Below are 13,308 nucleotides of genomic sequence, written 5' to 3'. Positions count from 1 at the left end.
GCGATCTTGAATTGGTTGAGTCTATGATATGCAGTCGAAAACGCCAACGCAGGTATTGCTGCTTCTTTTTTTTTTTGTAAATAAAGCAAATGCACGTCAGTGTTTTCGACTGCATATCATAGACTGAGATAAAATACTGTGATGTGTATATGAAGGTTGGACTTTATCTCGCAGCAGTTAGTGGCATCATGAGAGGGGTGCAGGCCGTACCCGGGTGTCACCCTCCGAGGGAGTGACACCAAAATGCCGACTCCTCTGCAGTGACAGGAGCCGAGTGCTGCAGTATGACATTCTCCTGCAGTACCCGGCTCTTGTTATAGTAGAGGAGCCGACAGTGATGCTGGGCTGCCACCGGAGTGATGTTATCGGGATCTTCAGCGAGGCCACGACACTTAGGCCATGCCCCCTTTTGGCCAGGCATGCCTCCAGCGCCGGTGGTATCCTGAGTGCCCAATGGGTGTCACCAGACCAGGAGATGCCTCTGGCAGTAGTTAGTACATATGTGCACTACTTTATATAATAAGTACCACACAAGTGGGAAACCATTATCCCTCTTGAACCACTTAGCCCATCTAGTCTGCTCTGTAAAGGGCAGACTAGATGGGCCAAGTGGCTCTTATCTACCATCAAATTCTATGTTTCTATGTAACCTGCAAATATCAGGGTACTAACCCTTGCTGATTCAACCTCTCTGGGATTATTATATCCTTAATTATCATCAGCAGTACCTGATACTACACATTTAACGTTTATGTGCCTTGAGAATGTCTGAAAATTATAATCAATAACATATATGCCCCAATGGGAATGGTATTGAAATGCCGACAGTTGATGCCTGACAGGATGAAGATCCCGACTGGGGAAGGTAAGTACTATTGCCCTCCCCTGCCCCCCCAGCCCTAAAACTCCCAGGGTGGTGCCTAACCCTATGCCCCAACGGGGGTGCCTAATTCCTACCTCCCTTTTATCCACCCTAAACCTAACCCTCCCGGGCAGGGTGCCTAACCATGACCTCCCCTCAGTGGCGCCTAACCCTATCCCCCCCTTCTCTTAGCCTAACCCTAACTCTCCCCAGGGGGTGCCTAACCCTAAGTCCCCCCAGCTGTGCCTAAAGCTAACCCTCCCCCCCAGCCGCTAACACTAAGGGCACCCCGGACTTACCTCCTTCGGTCCAGCGTCCTTCTGTTGTCCGGCATTGGGATTGAGATAGGTGTCGAAATGTCGACGACTATCTTAAATCCCCCATCGGGCATTAGCCGTCGGGATTTTTATCGGCGGCATCGCAACCGCCGGTCATTTAACTACATCCCGCCCCAATGTACCCTTACACTATACAATGTCTTTGAACTTTATTTACATTACAACATAACTTAAATATTGTATTATGAAGGCATTAAATTGATACATTGTTAATGTAATCAATTAAACAAGGCTGATTACAGGATTTACTGTTTCTACAGCAGTAGAAACAAATACACTGTATTTTGACATATACATACTATTTAAGTTGTGTTGCAGAAAGCTACAGATATTGTTGACTTTGCCTCAGTTAATTAATGCTGATTGTGTATTTACAAAAGAACGATTTAGAACACACACAGAGAGAACATTTTTCATAATTATAACAATATATGTTTCCTAATTATAATTGATTGTACAGGGATCCCTCTCAAACTCATGTTTATGTGGAAATGAAAGTTTATTGTAACTAATTTGGAGTATTAAACAACATTCCTACCTGGATCCTCATAGTGTGTGACTTATCTACATACTCTAAATATACGTCTTATTTTTTTGCAGGGATGGCCGCCGGCCTCAATTCTGACAGCAGAATCCCAGCAAAGGATTTAACAGAGGCATCAAAATACCGACGCCTATGTTAATCCCAACGCCGGAATGCCGAAGACGCCAGCCCGAAAGTAGGTAAGTCCAGGGTGCCCTTGGCGTTAGCCGCGGGGGGGAGGGTTAGGATTAGGGAGTCTAGCGGGGTTAGGTTTGGGGGTGGGGATTAGGTCTAGGCACCCCTAGGGGGGAGGGTTAGGGTTAGGCACCCCCAGGGAGAGATTAGGGTTAGGCACCACCCCGGAAGGGAGGGAGCGGGAAGAGGGCGTTAGGGTTAGGCACCCCTGGAGGGAGGTTAGGGTTAGGCACTAGGGTGGAGGTTAGGGTTAGGCACCACTAAGGGAGGGTTAGGGGGCAAAAGGGGAGGGTTAGGGTACTTACCTGCCCCAGTCGGGTTCTTCATCCATCGTGCATCAGCTGTTGTGATTTGAACCCTTTCCTTTTTTGTAATATGGAGACATTGAATAATAAATGACTATAATAATTTGGCTTTTATCCCAAAGGTCTTATTCAAACAAATATGAATATATTTGTACACAAAACATGCAACACTAAAACTATATTACTAACTATGATATACAGTCTATTCTATTTCACTTATTTCCTACTTACACACTATTATCACTAAAGTAATTTACTCTAGTTCAGAGGTTCTCAAACTCGGTCCTCAGGACCCCACACAGTTCACTTTTTCCAGGTCACCCAGCAGGTGCACAGGTGTATTTATTACTCACTGACACATTTTAGAAGTTCCACAGGTGGAGCTAATTATTTCACTTGTGATTTTGTGAGACCTGGAAAACATGCAATGTTTGGGGTCCTGAGAACGAGTTTGAGAACTTGTGCTCTAGTTGATTTAATCATATTTTGCTGTATTTACACAATATAATTTTAAACTAATCTAATAAAGTATTTTTTTTATTTTGCATCAACTAATATAATATAGTATTTTTTTTATTTTGCATCACCCTAGGACAATTATTTTTCTTTTGTTTTTTGTATTCATGGTTAAATGTCAGTGATAGCACTCTCAACCAAACACAAGTGAGGCAATATTTCAATGTCTCTTATAAAAACAAGACTTCAGGGGTTATATTAAATGAATATTTACAGTAACTTAATAAACCAGTGAGGAATTTTCACTCTCCTGTGATCACTTGATAAATAGGGCTCTTCTCCCATTCATAAACAGACCTCTTAACCGTTCAGAAACTATAAATAAAAGCGAGCTGCCAATGACTAGAAAAATAAAAAAATAAATTCAAGGTTATAATGCACCTAGTTTCTTTTAATCCTCCAACATATCTCCCTCCATACCCAAATAAATGATATACAGGCGATGGAAGAACCTGTGAGGACATTGGAAACTGAAGATAAGATCTTTTTATTCCAGAATACTAATTTTGTTGCATATTATGGATATCACTAGAAATTAGTATATTGGCTGTGGTCTGTACCATTTTACTTTTCTGAGAGACAGAGTAATGGTATGTAAGGTTTATTCTGACATTTGGGGCTCCATTTACAATTGAACGAAATACCAGTGGTAATTTTCGTTTAGTTTCACTGTGATACAAATGAAAATTCCACTGGCATTTAGTAATACTTACCCCCCGGCGAGGTCCAGCGAAGTCCAGGTCCTCGGCGAGGTCCTCTGCTGGGCTCCAGTGTAATGCGCATGCGCGACGGTCCGTCTGCGCATGTGCATAACACGGGGACCCGGCAGTGCCTGGAAGGCTTCGCTGAAGCCGGAAAGGCACCGCCGGGTCTCCATTGCCAGCAATGGGGCTCGCAACGCTCTCGCCATCTAAAAGATGACAAGAGCGATGCTGTAAAAACAGTGGTAATCTAAGATTACTGCTGTTTACTAAATACAGAAAGATGGTATAACCCCTTTAGTGAGTGCTAAAGGGGTTATAATTCGTCAGTAAATGGAGCCCTTGGTGACTTATCGTGGCTGGTAATGGAAAATTAACTTCTACATTGTACAGAGGTATTAAATTAAAAATCTGTACGTATTCATTGGTTGAGTACCAATATGTTCTTAATTGCTAAGTAGGACTACAAGTACTATAAAAAATATGAATACATACAACAATTGCAATTTTATCATTTTGGCTCTGATTAAGCTTGTGGCCATATTTTTCTCTATAAGGACACTGTCATCTTTGCACTTTCTTTATAGCTAGCGATTTTTGGAACATATAATATTCACATGATTATAATATACTGTGTATAAAGCACTGTGTTGATTTATTGAGATGCTGCAATTTTTAAATATGGTCTTTACAATTATGTTTTAACACTAATTTATTAAAGCATTGTATTTGTATTATTGTTTTCATATAATGACTAAAAAGTTGTCTCAGTTTCAGTTTCAGGGTGTGGTCAGGAATAGATTATTAGTTTTAGCTCTTTGTATGTATTGTGTGCTACTTCGTTCCTCAAGCTGTGGCCTCATACATGATTAAAGAGTGTTTATATAATTCCTACCCCAATAATGGCATTTTTTTTATATATATACTAATTTATTCTTTACATTTACATTTTGGTTGATTTCCACTATTTTAACTTTAACTATTTCCTTTAAAAAAAAAACTTACATTATTATTTTTTAATAAGCTCTTTCTCGCTGTGTTTCTATCTAATAGTAGCTTTTTATATAGAAAATAATTAAAAAAAATAAAAAAAAGGCTAATGATAATGTATTCTATTGTGATATTTAGGAGTCTCCTAGATACTTAGAAATTATTCTTAACTAATGTAAACTTATTCCTGATGCGCACAACGTGATATTTCTTATACCGAGGACACAATAGTTGACATTCGTGGCTGTTGTTTATTTTAATGCATTGACATTCCAATGCATCCGCTAAAATCAGTATTCTATGAATACTTTTGTAACCTTAATAAGCTGCTATGGAGGAAATGGCCACATTAATATTTAAGTTTTTCTCTCTAATTTATTTTACATTTATTTTCCATAAAATAATGAACTATATATGGCTACCAACATAGTCAGTATAACGAGTTTGCACTTTACGCCTGATGTAAACTAAGGGCCTGATTCAGACCCGGACGCTATGCTGCGCTCGCTCGAATTGAGCGATTTTATGCAATCTGCGCATGCGTATGAGTTGCAATGCGCGTGCGTGAACCAGTCATTGCGATAGGAAATTGCTCGCCCGCAGCCCGCAGATGGGCCGCTATTTTGAGTGACAGATAGTGCCGTTTGTGGGTGGTAACAGGGGAAGGTGCTTGTAAACGGGGGTGTGCATGTGCGAACGCAGGCATGCCTGACCGTCAGTACGCCGTTTAATGGGTGTGCATAATTAGCAAAGTAGCGTCATTACACACGTGACTGGGTTGTATTTTAGCCTGAACTGCTCGCAATGTTGTGGTGGGAAAAGGCTACCACAAGCGCTGCGAGCAGCTCCGATGGCTCTCGATGTTCCCAATTAATCCTGCAACTGCCGGAGATGACGTGTATTGCGAGTGGCAAAGGGCCATCTTTATACAGGTGCGAGTGCATAGTGCGGCTGCTCTCTATTACTTAGTGGGCAGCTTTACACGACGCAGTGTGAGCACATGATTTAAATAGCCGGCCCCTTTTAGCCAGCGAGCGGCCGCAAATAGCGTCCGGGTTTGAATCAGGCCCTAAGTCCCCATGCAAAGTATGGCGCAACTTTTTCTTACTGTCCTGTACTGCTTAGAGAATGGAAGAGGCAAGGCATGGGCAAGTGTGTGTCATGTACAGTAAGGATGTTTCACATAAATTGCGTAGCATGTAGTCATGGAAGCACCAGCAGATGTGACTGCTAGTTGACATACTTGTTGCAAGTGCTCGAACCGTGGTGCAAGATACATGCTACTGATGATGCTGTGTTTAAACAATAAATAAAAAAAATAAAGACTCTTTTGTTAGTAATATATGTTTGCACTCACTGTTGCAGATGTCATTTATCTTAAAACCTTAAATAATACATAATATAAGATTATTGTACTAAAATGAAGACACAGAGACATAACTTTGGCAGAAATTGGCCAGCTATTTATTTATTATGTAATCAATTAAAACTGTGTGGTGGCAAAGAAGAGATGGCCAGAACTGAGCAAAACCTAACTATGCACAAGTAACAACGAGATGTAGTCGGGATGTAGTTTGGAAGCCGACGGTCTAAATGCCGACCGCCGGCTTCCAGACTTTCTAATCCCAGCATGGTACTAATGACAGGCGTCGAAAACTCGACGCCTGTCATTAACCAGACGCTGGAAGACCGACGCCTGGCACACCGAACGTAGGTAAGCTGGGCGACAGGTGCGGGCAGTCACGAGGGTGGGAGGGTCAGGTTTAGGGCTCCCGGGGGGATTTAGGATTAGGCACCCCCCCAGGAAGGTTAGGGTTAGGCTAGGGGAAGGGGGTGTTAGGGTTAGGCACCGCCCCAGGGGACTTAGGTTTCTGACCGGCGGCATCCCAACCCGTAACAACATCAACAGACAAATGCATTTTAGGTGGAGACTGGCCAAGGTGCAAATATTCACAAAAAATTAGGGTATCCAACCCACCTTCTAAACTTGTCTACATATCCCATAAGGGAGGTGTTGCTGACCCCTTAAGGGTGGTGCAGTCATAATATAGTCACGAAGGTGAGTGCATTCTTTCCTGCCCAAAATAGCCAACAAAATGTAAATTAACAGGAACCAAGCAACAGGGAAGGGAGGGTAGGAGAGTTTCACCAGGCAAAGAGGCCTGAGCCTACGAAACACTGCAGTAAGTAATATCACTTAACACACTCCTAATGCTACCATAGGCTGCATGACCAGTATTTTCTGCCTTTAGTTCTTCAAAGGATTCCTGCTGAACTTTGTCTTGATATGATGCTGAAAATAAAATGAGAGATGTATATGCTTGAAATAAAGAAGTGTACATCTTGTGTGTGTCTACTAGTGTCTGTGTGTTACTGTGTGTTGTACTCAAATGATGACAGACATGTTGCTGAGTTCAAAAGGACTTTATGGTAAATAATACAACGATGATCATAACCGACATCAGGCTGGGTAGAGAAAGGAAGAGAAATGAAGAATGGATTTTGGGAAGGCATGGTGATGGCAATAAAAGAGGGCGGTGGTGGATGCAAGTATAGAGATGGTCAGCCAAGGGCGTAACTATGGTGGGTGCCATTGCTATGGGGCCCAGAGGCATAGGTGTCTTGCCGCTAGGGCGCAGCTCCCCTGCATCAAACTCACATTGGTATCAGAGATGAAAAAAGCACTGTAGCAACGCTGCTGGAAGAGACATTCCCAACATTTCATTGATGTGACTTGTTTTAGCACAAGGCATGTCTATAATACTGGAGCGCTGTTACGAGAGAGGTCTATCTAGGAGCATTGTTGCTATGGGATCCACAAAGTAATTATGCCCCTGTGGTCAGCAAATAGGCCTAAATATACTGACTTGTTTCCTGCCTCACATCACAGCGATAGAAAATCTATTTTGATGAGACTTATCTGCATCATCAACTGGACAGGGTCTCTTCTGCGTAAGCAGTGGATATCTAGTCTTGGGTTTCTGGGTATGCTCTGGCTAATGATAAATTAGAGAGTGATAAACTACCAGCCACTCAGCTCCTAACTGTCATGTTACAGGCTGTGTTAGAAAAATGACACTTAGGAGCTGATTGGTTGGTAGTTCATCACTCTCCAATTTATCAGTTTCAGAGCTCTCAATATGAAAACAAATATACAGAAATAAATATGACTACATATATTTGTAAAAAATATATTTAAATAATGAAAAATAAAAAAATGGGCTTCTTCCAGCAGCAATTCCTCATGTAATCTGTGGGGGGAAGTGTAACTTGTGACCGACAGGCCCCGGAGGACCCCATAGCAGGAGAGGAAGAAGTGGCCATCACACTGCCAGCAAAGCTCTAAGCAGGCAGCCTGACTGATCTTACTGACAACCAGGTGAAAGATTCCCCATACACATAGTAATTGAATCGTCAATTCAGTATCACTGAATCAAATTAATAATCACTCGGCATCATTGAATAAAATTAATAATAACTCGGCAATAACGGGTAGGCACTGCTAGTGTTAAAATAAATGTTATCAAATATACTGTAGAAAGTCACATGTCCTTAGAAAAGACCTCACATGTCACTTAAACTTCACACTCATTCTTCAAACCCCTCACTTTGCCAACTCAACCAAAACACCTACATAAGCCAGTTAGAACCCCGTTTACACCAAAACATGCCTTATTCCTCATACTTGCCCTAAACATCCTGCAGCCTCCGCATTTTAATTTAAAATAAGAGTTAGTGCACAGATTTAGGTGAGTGGGTATAAACCAGAAATAAGTACTGAGGGCCTGATTCAGATTTAGGAATAGAGTAAGATAGAGCAAGTAACTATGGGCCTGATTCAGCAAGGATCGCAACTGCAAATGCAATAGTGATTACGCACACAGCCTCACTGCGATGATATGCTAATCCTCTGTGATCGCTATGCCGTCGCAGCACACATAAGGATGCCCACCTTACATCCGTAACACTTAGCAAGACTGCAAAACCATCGGTAACATCGAGTATCATCGCAGCCTCACACACACTTGCACAAGCTCTGACCTTACTCAGGAGTTGCTAACCTCATCGCACGCTGAGTACACAAGCTGCATATGGCATCGCAGTGGATAATTTATGCATTCCCATGCGATCCTTGCTGATTCAGGCTCTATGTACCTTGACAAATCATGTTGCAATGCAAGGGCTGCAAATATATACATTGTTTTGCATGTGTGGCAAATACTGGCTGCTTTTGCATGTAGCCCACAAACGCTGGCCTGCTTTATTTTTACACTGCAATTTAAATATCAGTTTGGACACTCCCCTCCCAAAACTGAATCTCTCTGCACATTTTCCATCTGCTCCATCTGCTGTGCAACATGGTTTTACCAAGATGCACAGTTACTTGCCCTTTCTTACTCTTTTCCCAAAGCTGAATCAGATCATTAGTTCACTGTGGTATAAAGCTGGGAAAAAAAGTCTTTGGGAAGCAAGGAGCTGGCGGACTGTAATCCACAGGCTCACTTGAGTTTGGGTGACGTGTGAGTGTGCAAGTGCTAATCTAAACCAAAAAAGGCCTGTCTATAATGATGAAAATCCCCCCTTTAATATCCCACACTCACCCTTACTAAAAGTCTACTTTCCCAAAGCTAAAGTCTGGATAGACAGTTTGGTTTTCACATGCACTTATATTTTTATATTTGAATCAGATCTACTGTTATCCTATCAATATCTGCCTTAAGATTTAGGGGAGATGTATCAAGCCTTTGAGAGAGATAATATGGATTGCACAGTGCAGCAGAGTACTCCACTCAAGGGATTGGTTTATGAGAGGGGAGCCCGGGACATACCCAGCCCTGGGTGCCTCAGGCAGTCCTGGTTCTAAAAATATGGGGGACAAAATATGTAGGGTCCTCCCATATTTTATGAATTAGCACTGGGCTCAGCTTTGGCCACGGTGATCCGGTGAAAGGGTCCCCTGGCTGTGGCATTACACCCTGGCTAGTTTGAGAAAAACATGTAGGGTTCCCCCGTATTTTAGGAACCAGAAATAGGCTGCTGAGCCAGTCCTGGTTTTAAAAATAGGAGGAAACAAATTGCATAGGGTTCCCCCTATTTTTAAAACCAGCACTGAGCTCAAATCCTGCTGGGGTATAATGCCACAGCCAGGGGACCCTTTCACTGGATCACCCTGGTCAGAGCTGAGTCGGTCAAAGCATTATCACCCCAAGCCAGTCAGTCCAAGCCGGGGATCTCAGATGAGGTGGGGACCCCCCAATAAAGGGTTCCCCCCTCTCCCGAGCACCCCAGGCTTAAGATGAACCCTGGGGCTCTTCCCCGCATGCCTGGGAGGTGGATGTAGGGGTAATAGAATTAAACTATTGTTCTTCACAGTGTAACTACAGGTGCCAACATGCCCTCACTTTGGCACTTGGGGAACTACAAGTGCCAGCAGGCAGCCAGCTCCAGTACTTCCACTGTAATACAGTTAAAAAACACAAGACACACACATTGTAGATTGTACAATTTTATTGCACACCCACTGCACTCACACATACTTACCCACTGCCAGATGTTCGGTCCCCTTCTCCATGTAGAAATCCAATGGGTTACCTGTAAAAACAATCCTATAATCACATACCTCCTGGTGTAGATTCGGTCCTCTTCTCCAGTAGCATCCAATGGATCTTGGAAAAACACTACGCGGAATGACAGAAGACGCTAATCTTCTGAAATTCTCGCGGCCCGCCAGCCAATCAGAGGCCGTTCTACATGTAGCAGCTGCTGATTGGCTGTAACCCACATGCCTGTCAGTCTACAGCACGTGGGTCACAGCCATACGGGATATGGGAAATACTCCCGTTTTTGCAATAGTAAATTCCTGTGTTTTTAAAAATGACTCAACTCCCGTACAGCCACATTTGGACCTACACGAATCTTAGTAAATGTCCATAATGTGCATGCAGCAAATTTTTACTTGTAGTGTGATTGACAGACAAGGAGCGTTAGGAGGAGGTACCGGGGAGTGGCAAAGAATACAAGCATGGCACAACTGTTTTGGGGAGGTCACTTCCTGCATCTGCGGTCCCGTACATTAGAAATATGGCTCTGACGGGAATGGCCATATTATCTTGTCAGGCCATGATATCATTCACCAGGATTCCAGTTGTCTTTCCTGGTTTCCCCTATGGAGACAATTCTCACACTTAGCTTAAGAAGGTCTTTTGGAATAAATAACCCTTTGATATGTACACACTATCTTTCTAAACTCCAACAAGGCATTTATAATGAATAACCTCTTGCACATTTAAACCACAGCATAGGCTACAAAAAGACCATTCATTAATAAATTGATCAGATATACAGTATTATTCAATTGATTCCCTGTGATCAGGTATTAAGTATGACAGGGCCGAATGTGAAGGCTCAGAGGACTGCATGTGGCCCTTAAGTCGCAAGATGTCCATTACTACTCACTGTTTATATAAACTAAGCTATGAACAATAAGTATCATATTTACTTTGGTCTAGAAAAATTCTTTATAACTATATTATTTAAATGATGTAAACACCAATCTACTGTAGCTGTGTTTCATTTGCATACAATCTAATTTAAATTGAATTTACATGGTAATGATTATAATATTTCATTTTTCGACTTTGTCAGTTATTATGACATGTATATTTAAACAAATAGTTTTATATTAAAAGTTATCTACTAGCAGACTTGTATCAGAACATTGATTTGTAATATTTGCTTTAAGAATAACACATGAATGTGCAGGTAATCTTGTTACAGTCTTATATCTTTCCTTGCATTGCAGTTAACTGATAATTGATTTACTCTTTTTTCTGCATACTCTTGTGATGCCCACTATAAAATAAAGACACAAAAGATTAATCTTTCTGTGCCCTGTAGTATAGACAGAATTCTTTAGGGACAGGCTGGGCTGTTCTGTAGATACTCATTATTCTGCTTAAAGTTGGGGAGAGATTCCCCAGGGATAATGGTGACTATAGCAAAAGGACGGAAAACCACTATACGTTTCTACCTGTTCGTAAATTGCCTCCCTTGGGATATAGAAGACAGCAGGAGTAATGAGTTGTAACTTACAGTGATAAACTGATCATGTATCCACATATCCAGGCATGTTTTACTAGGGTGAAGTAGGGTGATGCATTCTGCAATTCTATGAAGGCCATATGTCCCTAATTTTCAAATGAGTGTTGTGAGGCTCGAGACACCATTGTCAGAAGAGAACAAAATATGTGCTCTGCTCTCTCTCAGGATGTACCGGGGAGTAATGGCACCCGCTGCACTAGCTCTCAGAACTAACACAGAGGTTCATTTAAATTGCCATGTTTTATTTATCCAAACACTTACGGTCACTGTATAAAAATACAAATGACTACTGCAATGTGCAGAATATGGGCCCAGAATGACTGCTGGTCCATATCAGCATTTGACTGGGATCTACAAGATGTTGACCAGGATGAATGGTTAATCTAGTCGCAGCATCTATCCTACCAGGGAATCAGCTCCTCATTGCTCCTGGTCATTCTGCCTGTGGCCAGTTAATCAGTGGTTACAAAGTACATTGGTGCTATATAAATAGATAATGTAAATAATGTGCTTGCGTGGGTTTCCTCCAGGTAGTCCAGTTTCCTCCCACACTCCAAAAATATACTGGTAGTTTAATTGGCTCCCAACACAAAAAATTAACCCTAGTGTTTATGTGTGAGTGCATGTGATAAGGAGATTGTAAGCTCCACTGGGGCAGGGACTGATGTGAATGGACAAATATACTCTGCGGAATATGTGTGTGCTATATAAATAACTAGGGGTGTGCACCGGCCACTTTTCGTGTTTTGTGTTTTGGATCTGGATCTTTCTTCGTGTTTTGGATCTGGATTGGTTTTGCCAAAACCACCCTTCCGTGATTTGGGTTCTGGGTTTTGTGTTTTGGATCTGTATTTTTTTGAAAAAAGCATAAAAACAGCTAAAATCACATAATTTGTGGGTTTTTCTGCTCCTATGCTATTATTAACCTCAATAACCTTAATTTCCACTCATTTCCAGTCTATTCTGAACACCTCACAATATTGTTTTTAGTCCAAAAGGTTGCACCGAGGTAGCTGGATGACTATGCTAAGCGACATGAGTGGGCGGCACAAACACGTCGCCCATCTAGGAGTGACACTGCAGTGGCAGACAGGATGGTAGTTTGAAAAACTAGGCCCCAAACAGTACATAATGCAAAGAAAAAAAAGAGGTGCAAGATGGAATTGTCCTTGGGCCCTCCCACCCACCCTTATGTTGTATAAAAAGGACATGCACACTTTAACAAACCAATCATATCAGCACCAGGGTATGCCACATGACTGTGGCTGAAATGAGTCTTTCGTTTTGGCCCCCACAAAACAAGCTGGCAATTAATCTGTCCCTGCACAAACTGGCTCTACGGAGGCAAGATGTCGTCCTCATCCTCCTCATCCACCGATTCTTCACCCTCTTCAGTGTTGTGTACATCCTCATCCTCACAGAGTATTAATTTGTCCCCCCTGGAATCTACCACCACAGGTTCCTCTGTACGTTCTGGAGGCTGGTCTCCCTGGAAGAGTTGATAATTCATTTTTATGAACATCATCTTCTCCACATTTTGTGGAAGCAACCTCCTATGCCTTTCGCTGACAAGGTTCCCGGCTGCACTAAACACTCTTTTGGAGTACACACTGGAGGGGGGGGGCAACTCAGGTAAAATAGAGCCAGTTTGTACAGGGGCCTCCAAACTTCCTCTTTTTCCTGCCAGTACAGGTACGGACTGTCTGACATCCCTACTTGGATGCTGTCACCAATGTAATCCTCCACCATTCTGTCAGTGGTGACAGTATCATATGTA

Source organism: Taudactylus pleione, unplaced genomic scaffold, assembly GCF_031769625.1.
Source record: "Taudactylus pleione unplaced genomic scaffold, aTauple2 ptg000053l, whole genome shotgun sequence".
In the NCBI taxonomy this organism is placed as follows: Eukaryota; Metazoa; Chordata; class Amphibia; order Anura; family Myobatrachidae; genus Taudactylus; species Taudactylus pleione.
This window is presented reverse-complemented; position numbering follows the sequence as displayed.